At 28.5% G+C, this 14,089-nt stretch overlaps 1 protein-coding gene across 1 annotated transcript in view; it reads right to left on the bottom strand.

Moving 5' to 3' along the window:
* LOC107454132 (toll-like receptor Tollo) overlaps positions 1–13,100 on the bottom strand; it is a 107,010-nt gene extending 93,910 nt beyond the window's left edge. The window contains exon 1 of the mRNA XM_071178401.1: positions 12,907–13,100. The gene's annotated coding sequence lies outside the window, so the exon portion shown is untranslated. The remainder of the gene's footprint in view (positions 1–12,906) is intronic.
* Positions 13,101–14,089: the final 989 nt, after the last annotated feature.

Raw genomic sequence — 14,089 nt, 5'->3', positions numbered from 1 at the left:
GACTTCCAAGATCGTCAGATCCACTCGCGAATTCAGCAAATATTTTATGCGCTCTCTAAATTCCGAAATTATTTGACGCAAACTAAATATTTTGACAAATAAAACATGCAACTCTTTTCGAAAAAATACCAATAAACAAACATCTCAAAATGCTAAATAACAAAACGCTGCTCCAAACATAATAGGCAAATACTAATAAATTTATTCTTGATTTAAATTAAAGCTTTCATTTCATCATTTAATGAAGCACACTATTCATTCTATTTTGTGACCTCTACCAGCATTCGTGAATTATCAGAACTATCAATTCAAATTTCTCAACTCACTCTGAAAAAAAGGGAACCATTTGGAATAATTCAGCTCAATTTATTCGGTTTCGAAAACAAGTTTACTGGATTCAAAAAGTAAGATAAAAGAAAGAAAAGGGGCATTTTATTTATGGGCAATTGATATCATTAGGGATACCTAACTTATGGGCCCTCATATCTCAAATCTTCTCTTCCTTTTGCCCTTCTTTTTGTCCCCTACGGTTGAATGCTTGCAGAATTTAGTAAATGGAGCGTTCTTAAAGTTTGATGGATGCATTCACTGAGCGTCAATTGTATTGTAAAGCGTTCGCAAAGATTTTTATACATAACATTTTTCACTATTCCAGTTTATTTGGTTTATGCACAAAGGAAGTGTGTTTATTTCTCCTAACAAATTCCATGTGCTTTAGTTTATATCATTTGCTTCGATCTCAGGCAATCCAAGCGAAAAGAACATTTCCATAAATATAACCAGAACCAGCTAGCTGCGTAGTAAGCAGTGCTAGAGTCTTTAATAGCATCGTAGTCAGTCTTTAATAGCATTGCAAAGGATTATTCAATTTGGAAGAAAAAAAACTCTAAATTCTGTTCGGAATTCGATAACGACCAGTATTGCCAAGTTATAGATAACAGCAACACATTCTGTAGCAAGAGGTTAATGTCGAATTTAAGTAAACAAAAGCTTGAAACAGTTGTACTATACCAAACGTTCCTGGTATTAGGTAATTTAATACAGCAATGATCAAATGTTATAAACTGTGTCTGACAAAAAAGTATCTAAAATGCATTTCCCCAGCCAAAAAGTAGTCGACAATAGAATATCTAAATCATCATGAAGTTTAAGAAAAATTTAAAGTAATGTATAGATTGCTGTTATAGATATAGACAATATAGCTAAATCATTTTACATTTTCAAAGAGACTTTTCTCTTCATGAGTTAACTTTTTATTTTAAATCCAGAAATAATTCCAGTTAACTCAAAGAAACTAATTTACTTTTGAAAAGCTTGCACTGTTTAATTTTATTACTTTCAGTATGTGGTGCGTTCGACACAATACTGCCGCTCAAAGCTTTTATGCTATTAAAATTCAATTTCACTTAATTCAGGTGAGATTGTGGATTAAAATTGGTCAAGAATTTATATTCAGTTGTTAACTTTACACCAAATCGAATGCCACTTAAACTTTAATTGCTCTAGTAACTAATGGTGAGGACTTAATTAGATTTTTGCCTAGAATAAATTTTAACTTACACAGATAATTAATAGGTCAAATAATGAAGAAATTTTTAAAATTTTCATTAAAAAAAATATTTGTTTAATAATTTCCTTGACATTTAAAACTAATACTGGAACATCTAGCGCAGAAACAGCCGTAAACTAAAGTAAATATATTTGCTTACGTAATTTTTTCAGAACACCTACGCCTCTCACCTCTGAACTTTCAACTCTAAAACAAATACTGAAAATGTCTTTAAACTAAATATTCGTTTCATAATTGGGAAGCCTCAAAGCTACAAAAATATATTATGAAAAGAAAAACAAATATAGCATAAAAATAACTTCATTCATTTAGTATTCAAAATTTGCTATATTGGAATTAATAATACGTTCGTTTTTCAACTTACTAGTAGTCTGCTTTTTGAAGATAATGTTACAACAAATACGAAAGTTTTAGTTTTCTTTTTTTAAAATATTGGCGAGAAATAAAATCGTGCCAACAGCACGGGTCCGAAGTAAGTGAAATATCAGATGGATAACGTATGTCATTTTTTTAACAATTGCCTTGTCATTTTATCAAATTGAATTCAGAGAGCCTTTTTTTTTTCATTCGTTCTTTCTTCACTCGTTACCTATAAGAATAGATGGCTAATGTTAGTTGAAAAGAAAGAAAAAATTCTAATGGTTCTTTATACGGGAGTATATAAAAATTTACGATCGAATTAGGTTTTGATCGGAAACTATTTGAATCTAAAACGATGACTACATTATCGATTACAGTGAACTAAATTTATCATTTTTAGCCTGCTAATAAAATTTATTAAATTTTCCGTAATATAAATTTAGTTTTACCTTCAATTAAGATCATCATTTACGTTAAACTATGTATCGTGTATCCTGAAACTATTCTTGAAAATGCGAAAAAACAAAACAATTGTGGTCAGTTACTAGTATGATCTAGTATATGAAAATCGAATAATCAGAAAAGATCTGAGTAAAATTGATTGTTTCAAATTAAATTCACATAATTAAATAATTAAACTGTACAAATCATTAAGAATTTTTAATTACAAAATAATAAATATAGATTCTAAGATTTAAACATCTAAAAACAAAATTTTGAAATTTCGTAAGATTAAAAGAAAGATTTATAATTGCAGACTGTAGTGCGAGTAAGTAACAGCTCTTATTTTCCTGACTTTTTAAAACTGTAAACTTCTTTTAAAACAGCATTTTCAATGTGAAAGCGCGAATTAAACGCTTAAAACGTCTAAGGGGTGTGTGAATGCGCGAATTAAACGCTTAAAACGTCTAAGGGGTGTCCACATAGCTCGAAGAATTGAAAAACATCTTGGACAAATATCTTTTTGATAACAAACGAACAAGAAAGCGACCATAGACAAGATAGTCTAATAAAATAAAAATAAAAACCAGCAAGTCGTAAATTTTGAAAACTCTTGGAGAAGATCTTAAACTAGCCATGCAATGATTGAAGATGATATATGAAAATAAATATTATTCATAAAAAGTAATAGAAAATAAAATTTTAGTAAAATATACTGAATATCTGGAAGGGAAAAAAAACGACAACAATTACTAACAACCACAAAAATAAAGAAAAACAAACGAAGCTAAAATTTTGTAGTTCACAAAGTTCAGTTTAGAAAGACAGCTAGCTATTTATTCTTACGGAGTTTTAAATTTAGTTCCAAAGATCGCCACCAGATGGAGTTGGTTGACTGGAAAAAATATAAAACTATATTTTCTGTTGCATGTCATTCTAACTGAGATATAAACACGGACATCTATTAGCGTTGTTTATAGACCAAGTTGTTGCTGTAAATGGAGGTTATTTATAAAAGTGTTTCACAGTTTTATTAATTAGCAATAATAACGTGTCATTCCACACATTGTTCTCTTTTCATTTTTCTTCAATTTTTCAAATCATCTATCATTTTTAGCCAAACCAGTAATTAAACTTAAGACCAAGCTCAGAAAATTACACTATAATAAAAATAATTTTTGATTCATTACTTTTATGCTCCATTTTTTTTAAATTCCAGAATAATTTTAATTAATTTAGTTTTAATTAATTTAATTAATTTATTTATTCTTATTAATTTAGTTTAGTTTTCCTTTGCAGTTGCAGTTTTTAATCTCACAATTAGGGCTTAAATAAACATTTGTTTTTAAAAGTTACCTAGATTTTCCACAAATCTGAAAACTCCTTTATTTTTCGTTCAAGAAAAATATGGGACTAACTCGTGATAAAGAATACACTAAATTAACATGAAGTTAAAATTCGAACTCGTGCTGAAATTAAACTCACCGAATAAACAGATCCAGTTATTTAAAATTTAAATGCCGTTTCGAATAACCAGAAAACGTAAATCGGCGGATATGTTTTAAGATGATCCCTTCCCACTAAGGCTGGGTCATTCTTCCGTGACGATAATATTCGACGATGCATGACAAAACAATCGGAAACGTAGGCGAGTCCACGTTGTTACACTAAGATCTCCGTGATTATCGTTTGCATAATGTATACAACGTAATTTGCCATCTTCTACTCCAGTTTTCAATACTCCTGGAATATTCCTGGAATTTTTAACTCTCTATTTTACTCGGGAAAAATAACTTGCTGGAAAAGATTAGGCTTTAGAAATAATTTAAGTAAGTAAACTGAAACGCAGGCTTTCATAAAATATTGAACGTTTTCGTTTTGTTTGGCAAAGGATCAATAAAGGATTTGGAACTTTCTTATTCAATTGCTTAATAATACATACATAAAAAAGTAAGCTTTATAAGAAATATCTATTTATTTTAGTGCATTAAATCAGAATTATTCAGACTTTTTAAATAATTTATATTGAAAATCGCTGTTTACATAGCTTATGTATTTTAGTTTATTTTTTATGATGTGATTCATTTTCGAGAGCTTGTAAAATTTTGATTTTTAAAAATAACAGTTCAGAAAAATAATAAAATTTTACTTTATACACTTTGTAAGTATACAGAAATTTATATTGAAATTCAAGGAAAATTGTTTTGTTGGTGGAGAAGTCATTGTATAATATTTCTTTTTATATAAATTCGGTATTAGTATAAAATACCGTCAAAATTGCTCCAAAAATAAGGAATTACTATCAAAACTTTTTTGATTGCGATTACCTGCACGCCGATAATTAAAATTTATAAAAACATAGGAAGAAAAAAAAAGATTACATGGTAAAAACAGAATATTTTTTTAAAAGAAAAAAAATTAAATTGAACCACATTTTCGCTTAAATTAAATTTTGTTATCGCGTAATCAAGTTTAAAAATTACAATAATGTGGTTTAGAATAAGAATACCGTATAATTAAAAGATAGTAAAGTTTAGCAAGCTTTAGCGACAAAACAAGCATTTTGGTCCTTTGATTAACTTCGATAAATGATATGTTATAAAATATCTCTCTCAAAAAATTCAAATTTATTTTTCTTGTGTACAAGCCATATAAAATATATTTTCATTAAATTTGTTTTTCTTGCATAAGGGCTGAAAAAAATAAGTTATATTTGTAAATAAATTTAATCTATTTCGATTGGCTACGTAAAATTAGTTATTGATTGCTTAGGAGACACTGGATGTTCAATACAAAAAAAGTGCAATTTTTATTCAATCATTTTTAACTTTTAACTAAATATTGGCAAGCATTAATAGAAGTCTGTGTGTGATGTTTTGGAAGTAAAAGGATAATTAGATTTTAAGTTATAGTCAAAAGTTAGATTTCAAATATTGATAAATAAAAAGCTTTTTAAGAACAAATTTTAATTCTTTTAATTAAAATTTCACCCAAATACGTAGTTTATAGGTATTTAAATAAATTTAAATGGTTATGTTAACCGTATAAAAATATAACGTACCTAGGCATTAAATTTTTATTTCATCTAAAAAAGATTTCTATGAAAAACACGCTTCAGGTATTAAAAAAATATATATTAAGGTATTTAATTAAACAAATATATTTAAAATTAAACAAACTTCGAAAAATATCTGTAAACATTTTTTATAATAATAAAACAAAAACTGGTGAGCAAGGAACTATTTGGAAGTTCTGAGAGAACATTGAAAAATTCCATTACAAGAAAAATCAAATTGTCAACGGAACTACATATTAATGTATGAAAAATTCCATTACGAGAAAAAGCAATTTTGTCAATGGAACTACATATTAATGTATGAAAAATTCCATTACGAGAAAAAGCAACTTTGCCAACGGAACTACATATTAATGTGTGAAAATTTCCATTACGAGAAAAAGCAATTTTGTCAACAGAACTACATATTAATGTATGAAAAATTCCATTACAAGAAAAAGCAACTTTGTCAACGAAACTACATATTAACGTATGGACCTTTAGAAATTCATAACATTTTAACTCGATAAGGAAAACTCAGATTTAAACACGGTTGGTTGCATATTACGTAGTAAAGTGTGAATAATTAGACTATTTCAAAAATAAAATAATGGATTGTTTAAAGATATTTCTCATTCTGAACCCTTCATAGTAAATTTGTTTTGTTTACATATTCTAGGTTAATGTATTTAATAAATAAAACTTATTTTTCTTGCATTCAGATCATGCAAATACATTACAAAAATTAAAATCATTTAAACTCCTTTATATTTCACGATTAAAGTTTTTTTTTTTTTAAATATTTACTTCAGCCAATATTTCATTCGCAATATCATAAACGTTTTAGCATCAAGTAAAAGTAAATCTAAAACCAATATAATTCAAAATAAATGCAAATATTCTACGAAAATCCACCATCAAACGGCCATAATCTTTACGAAATCATAAAACGAACATTTTGTAAGGAAGATTTATGGTTGGTCATTCCCCAACCATCAAGAAATCATTCATTAATGAGAAGGTTGTGGTTAGCACCATGCCCGGGTAAATTTAATTAGCAATTTCAGCCGTAGGAAATTTAAAGGCCCGTACCTCATAAAATATTAGTAGGCATCTTTTAAAAGTGCAGCAATTATTGCCTTAAAGCCTCAGCTATATTCTTGGAAGCATTAATCTTGAAATTTAGTTCTTCCTTCAAAACTTAAGAAGCAGACTTACTATTTGTATTCATTTAATCTTTCTTTTCTTGGATTTTCTAACTTAAAAGCGAATTCGTGAATTTTCCGTAACCCTAAACGAAATGGAGGAGGCTCATTATTAATTATGGGGCCCGACCGGGCCGCGTTCGAATTTATTTATTCAATTAGGACTCAGAAGTGGATTAAGTTAGACTCTTCATTCTAAGGTGAGATTCGCAAAGTTTCTGACGCTATTAGCAGATTTGCCAAGTAAAAGTTTCGGACTTTTAATTGACTTGGTAAAACGGGGAAAGAAAAATACACAGCTTGATTGCTTTTAAAGAAGAAGGCTTTAAATGAAAAGGGATTGGCCATGGAAATATAACGAAATTTGGTGATGTAATATTTAAGTGTTCACAAAAGACAAAATGCGATAAATTCAAGACGAAAACATTAACTTTTAGTAATTTACAAGAGTTTTCAATTTAAGAAAAGTGAAGTGGATGTAGTATTGATCAGCAACTAAGCTCTCGAAAGGAATTAAATGAAGGAAAGTAATAAGGACAGTTTTCTGTTCATTGAAAGTATATTAAAGAATTAACGCTTGAATGCGAGTTTTTAATCTAATTCACTTATATTTTATAAATTAAAACCAGAATAACTCTTTTAACTTTACTAAACTATTTTAAGGACATTTCTTGAATTTGAATTAGATAGATGTGGTAAAATTATGTTAATAAGTAAATGAGTACAATTTTTTCTTACGTTAATTAATTAAAATACATATTAGAAATAAATTGCAAAAACAGTGTCTTTTGCACACTAAAGGAGGTTTCTAATAGTAAGAGACAAACAGAAGTCAAAATATAAAGTTATTTGGAATAGAGACAAGCAATTGACTTTGAAGCAATTCGTAACAGCAATTTGGCTCTTTTAGCTCACAGTTTCAAGTCTTAAGCACTTTTAGAAATTCTACCTAGAGCCATCGTTAGTAGCAGAAAATCCGATTACCAATCAATCAATTTACCAATTTAAACCTTTTTTCGGCCACAAAAAATTCTATTATTAAAAAATTCTAATGCAATTTTTCAATTTTTTTTTATTTATTTATTTTTTTTTTTTTGAAAATTTGCAGGAATTTATATAAAATATTAATGTATCGCAAGTTTAATATTTTGAATTTAGAGAAGAACTGTTTAAATTACGTATTGCTTTTTTAACAAAAATAAAAATTGGAAGAAGTTTGAAATTTCTTAAGGAAAAAAATTAATTTCATGCATTTTCATTGTACCTACATGAATAAATTACTTACATTTTAAACTTTTGAAACATTTCTTTTAACTACTTTTGTAATTAACATGTTCTAGTGCTAAAAAAATGTCCAAAAAAAGATTAAGAGTTTAAATATTTATACTTCACGTATTCTTTGAATTCATTGCTAAACATGAGTATTAATGTTTTCTCAAATTTTATAAAATCAGTTAGGAAAAATAATTACATTTTTTAAACTAGTTATGTAGATTCTTCATACTAATTAATGGTTGTAAGCTGGGAGCAACGCAGTGGCCAATACAGGACCGAATTTAGCCCTTGGGTCAAACTGTCCACTCCTTAGTTAGATTAGAAAATGTATTTCGGAAATTAAATTTGTTGCCATTATACTTATATCATTAAGCTGCGAAAAGCTTGATTCACTGGTAACCACGAACCACATTGTCAACATTCAACAATTACCTTATCTCTGTTAAGATATTCTCATCGAAACATCAACTACTGACATATTACAACAGATTTTGCGTGCTCCATCTACATTAGTGTTCACGACTATCTTTCACAGCATCCTATCTAACGACCACCAGCATTGCACAAAAAAGTGGGAACCTAGAGCCTAATTGAAAAGCTACCGTTTTATACCGTTCAAGAAAAGATTTTACTGTGGCGCATTTCGAAACACATTTTGAAACATAACCATATGACAGGGTAGACCACTAATTTTCAGATATTTCGTTTTTTTTCTTTCTGGTATTACATCGTTAACTTCGTTTAAAATGTTGGAAAAAAATTTCAGAGGCAAACTCCTAAGCGAACACTTTACTTTTAGTCTCATTTAAACGCACCAAAGTTTGGAATTTACAATTTTTTGGAACAGTTTTATGAAATTACAGAACGTTAATTCGAAAGAGACAGTTTAATAATGTGCTTTAACTCAAACTTATAACGTAACGTGCTGTATTTGCTAAAGGCATGTTTCGTTTTAATAAATGACGCTATTGTAAAAATATTGCTAGTCTTAAATATTGAAGAAAGACATAAATCCTAGGTACTAATGGCACGTGGTATCCATGAAATCCTTAATTCCATTGTAACTAAGCCCACAGAAAAAACATTGAATCATAATATTGAGAAACTTCGATGCAACTTTAATAAGGTGTTAAAATAAACTACCGTTTCCGTTGCTGTGGAACCATAATAAGGATAAATTTTTACTGTAATGTCGTTTAATTTGGCACACATTAATGGTTGCCCTAAATTTGAACGAAATTCTGTTTCCAAGTGGTTTTATAGCATTGTGTAAACTTGATGCAACCTTAATAAAGTTTTAAATTAAACTATGCTTCCGTTGAGGCTAAATCTTATTATCATGTAATCGAGTTCAAGAAGGATTAAATTTCACAATAATATGGTTCAATTTGACACAGTATTAAGGTCGCTCTAAATTTGGATAATATATTTCAACGTTGTTTCATAATATGGTTCAAACTTTATGCAATTTTAATAAGGTGTTAAATTAAATTGCATTTATGTCGAGGATGAACCATAATAGCATGCAATCTAGTTCAAGAATAATTTCAACGATAAAATGATTCCCTTTAACATGGTAATAAAGTTGAACTACGTTATGTTTCAATGTGGAAAAGTATCCATATTCTTAAAAGATAATCCAGGTATGCCTTCTTATAGGACTAACGTTTGGGATGAACTTCAATGCACACGTCACAGAAGTGTCTTTAGATGATCGCTTAATATTAGACTTTAAAATATTTTCTTTGATTAAAAGGTATCCCAGAAAACAAAGAAGATTGAAAAAAAAAATTTTTTACAAAACGCATGCGTGTAACGGTCCTCCTTTTAAGGATTCTTCGCCTTAAAAGGATTTAAATCTGTTTCTAACTCTGGTAATACGATATTGCCCAAGGAATAGCCTTAAAAAAAATTTTATCATGAACTCGTTAACTTTTTACCAAGTTCACATCCCTTTTCCTCAAAAAAAATAATAATAAAAGAAATAAGCTTTCATTCGCAACGACTTTATTTCAAATATCAAGGAAACTTCATTTCAGAATTTCATCCATCATTAATTACACATCACGCTAATAATTCCACGCAAAGCAAGCAGGAATTAAAAAAAATAAAAAGCCAATATTTTTGCATCGAATAACTTTGACTCACTTTGTTTTTTCCCCGCCTTTCCTCTTCACTTCGAATCCGCCTTCTTTTTCTTGATTATCGGTTGCAATAGAACGAAGAAGGTGTGTGCCATTCCAGATTTTTGATTGTCCTCCAACACCCTACCGGATAGCCCAACCGTTCCCTAGCAGCTTGCAATCAAATTCCCTTTCTTTCATTAATATTATTTTTTTTGATGGCAACAGCTCTACTTGTTCTTGCTATCCAGTAATAGGTTATCGCTACAAATATCGGAAATCCTATTTTGGGAAGCTTCAAATTATCTTCCATAATGATAGGATTAATTCTATTCTTTAAGTTAGTTCTCTTCTGTGTTGTTTCATCGTATTTTATTTATATTCTGTCTTTTATTCCGACAACCGTTAATCATGAAAGCTGAATCAAAATAACACTTGTTTTTAAATAGACAGCTTGTTATTGTTTTTTCAATCACATGATATGGTTCATTGGAAAGTTTTGTTTTTAGGAAGGGGAAAAAAAGTTGATAATGGCAATGAAAACATTTTTTAAAAAAAGAATAATAGTATTTAATGCGATGCATTATTTTTAACTATGATAGTATAACAATCGAAAATAGATACTTCACACTACATAATATATATATATATATATATATANTTTTGTAAAAAATAAATAATGCAATTACCATAAAAACTTATCCTAAAGAATTATTTTGTCCGCTCTAAATACTACCAAGCATTTCTTTAAAAAAAAATTTTTTTTAAATATTGCTGTTAAATTATTTATAAACTTCTTATTAAAAAAAATTTATTACCAAAACAAAGAAATCCTAAAAATTCTCTTTGTTTGCTCTAAACTAATATCACAGTTTAAAATTTAAAAATCTGATCATATCATATTCCCACTATGTTTTTTTTCCCCTTGTCCTCTCTAAACACAAACTACAAGCCATTTCGTTTAGTAAACAAGCCAAGTGGCATAAAAAAAAATAAAAAAAACCTAGGCGAGAAAGTGACATTCTAAGATCTTTCCACCCCTCTCCAGACATCTTAAAGCTTTAGCCATTAAGCCTAATTGAACTAGGCCTATGTGCAACCAACTATTCCTGTACCCCACGTAAGATGAATGAAGGCAAAAAGAAAATAAATAATAATAATAATGCTCCAACCGTATAAGAGTGGTTTTTTTTTTCTTATTATTTTCTTGTGTATAAGGTTATTGTTTTGTTCTACATTTACCGGTAGACCCATTACCCAAGTCTTTCCAAACCTTCCATTAGTGGGCAAATCTTGCCGACTTTACGAATCGCAATTTGTTCCTTTTTGGAAAAGTAATTATGGCAGAGGACTTTTTACGTTTTAGTAATAAGTTTTACAATATTTATGTCTGCATCAGACGACTTAATGATACATAACTTTTAATTTAAATGATACTTCTATACGTGAAATAATGACAAATGCATTCTTTTAAGTGCTAATTTTTAAGCATGTTGTTCTGGGAGCAACAATACGATATAAGGTCGATACTTCATGATGCAATTTTTTTTAAAAATATTAATTTACTATTTGTTAATTTACTCTGATTTTTAAACTTGCATAAATTTCTAAATCTGTTAGTGGTTTAAATTAATGTTGTTTTTTTGTGCAGCTGCACTCGTCAAGTTTTTTTCTAATGATCTGCAGGTAGTAATCTAAATAAAATAATTATATTTTATAAAAAACAAATTTTCCTTGATAAACACCTTTAAGATGAACTTTATATAAAATGAACAAAATACCTGGAGAATTAACCGAAACATATTTTAACTCGCTTTTTATAAGTTACAAGTAGTATTTTATTTTACTTTTTTGTGCAGAACCATGGAAAAGTTTTTATTTCTTAAAATTATTTTATTTATTTCTTTTTTTGTACAGAACCATGGAAAAGTAGAGGTGTTTTCAAGATATTTTGTTTTATACTTAAACAAAATCATCTTAAGATTCATTAAGTTTGTTTTAATCTTAAGATTCATTAAGTTCTTGAAAAAAATTGCACTTTATTCCTTCCCCCCCCCCCGGAAACACGTTTTAATAACACAACTCTAAACAAACTAAACACATGGCTTCAGATAACTTTAGAAATGCTAATTTGGTGATGCAACATCAATTCACATGCCACTCAAGCTGTAAAAAACGTGCGATAAAAACTTAATTAGAATCGTTAACAATTTTCATTTATAACCATGGCTAATGTTAAACTAATTCGAATAAATCAGTTTTCAATCATTTCAGTTTAAAGGAATAATTAAAATTTTTAAATGATTTTTTGGATTGGGAGCTAAAACTGTTCCTCGTATTCGATACCCAAATTTCAGAGCCTTTGCGCCAACGGTTTTGGAGATTCAAAATAGCGTACAACGAGAAGAACAGAAAAAAAGTAACTAATTAATTAATAAAATTACTGAAAAAAAATACTAAAGAAAAGTTTAAAAATACTAATAATCGTAATAATAATAAAAAATAATAAATTTTCATACATTCATAATTTTATTTTGGCAGAAAAAACGATAATTTTACTTCAATGAAAAATTTATTTCTCTATGAAAAATAACAATTTAAGGTTTACATACTATTATTTCAGTAAGCAATACTAAATTGTGAATTAACATTTTCATCATGTTCATAGATTTTTATTCTAACTGCAGCAACCTTAGAATATTCCCGAAATCCTTCAAATCTATTTTTTTATAAGCAATATTTTTTTTCACGATATTATGCATACATTGATTGCACTCCACGTTTTATCAAAATTCATTTATACATTACTTACATTCATACAAACCAAAAAATTACAATCTTTTAAAATTAGTAATTAATCTGCAGCTTGAATTCAACTAAAGTATTCGCGATTACTAAATGAAACTTACTGCACTTTTCTTGTTTATGCATCAGAACACTGCATCACCGTAATATAGCAGAAAGTATCAGCCATAATAGAATACGCGTATGAGTATCAATTCATTTACGTGAAATCACCCATTGTTCGAGTATGGTGCATACACGCTAGTGTCATTTTTAGAAGTAATCTAACACTTCGAACGTAACCTCAGAACTTAAAACTTCGCCTGCTGCCGGAAATATAAATAAAAGACCCAACCGTTGCATTCGCCCAGATAATAAAAATAATACATTAACCCATAAAAGTTACGCTCAAGCAATATTTCTTAGACATAAATAATATTTACTGACCCGCTTGATGTTCGAGAGAATTGCTTTATTACTACTTAAGCGCTTTCACAACAAATACATTTTTGTCTCGGTTCACTTAAAAGCCTGCTTTTGGCAGGTTGAGTTTCCGGCATTGAAGCAAAATATGGAAAAGGAACCCGAAATTGCATCTGAATGCATCTAAAAGTATAAATATAAGTAGTAATAAAGAAAAAAAGATTTGTGTTACAGAAAGCTGTATTTTTAAATGAATTATGTGTTTACTAGCATATTTTACTACTACAATATAGTACATAAAGCACAGTGCAGTTTAGAATTAGTCATAACTTCAGAACACACAGATTGAGGTTTATTTTCAGAAATTAATTTTTGACTACGGGAATACGGAAAATAATTTAGTTAAGAATTATTATCGTAATCAGTATGAAATAACTGTCAAAAAATAGCTTTACTTTAGTATTATTAAAATTTTGTATTTTTAAACAATTGAGATTGAAAAGAAGCAGCATTATATTCACAGCAAAATCTACTATAACTGTAAATAATTAATACTGTTCACTGTAAAAAATTACAAATCGAAGTACGGTATAAAGTATCGGTATTTTGAAAACATCATCCGTAAAATCCTTTTTTTTTTCTGTAATATATCATACCGTAATTTTTATCGCAATATTTATTTAATTTGAGAGATTCATCGATTTTACGGTAATTATTGCTGTAAAAATTACCTCTTATAGCATGTTATATTCCGTAAAATGTTCCGAAAAAAATGGATTTTACGGTAAAAAGTGCCGGCACCCTGAGTGCCGATACTGTTAAATGCGGAAATTTTTACAGTATAGGTAAAATA

This window comes from Parasteatoda tepidariorum, chromosome 3 (assembly GCF_043381705.1).
Source record: "Parasteatoda tepidariorum isolate YZ-2023 chromosome 3, CAS_Ptep_4.0, whole genome shotgun sequence".
Taxonomy (NCBI): Eukaryota; Metazoa; Arthropoda; class Arachnida; order Araneae; family Theridiidae; genus Parasteatoda; species Parasteatoda tepidariorum.
Note: the sequence above shows the minus strand (reverse complement) of the source record. Positions and strands in the feature narration are given on the sequence as shown.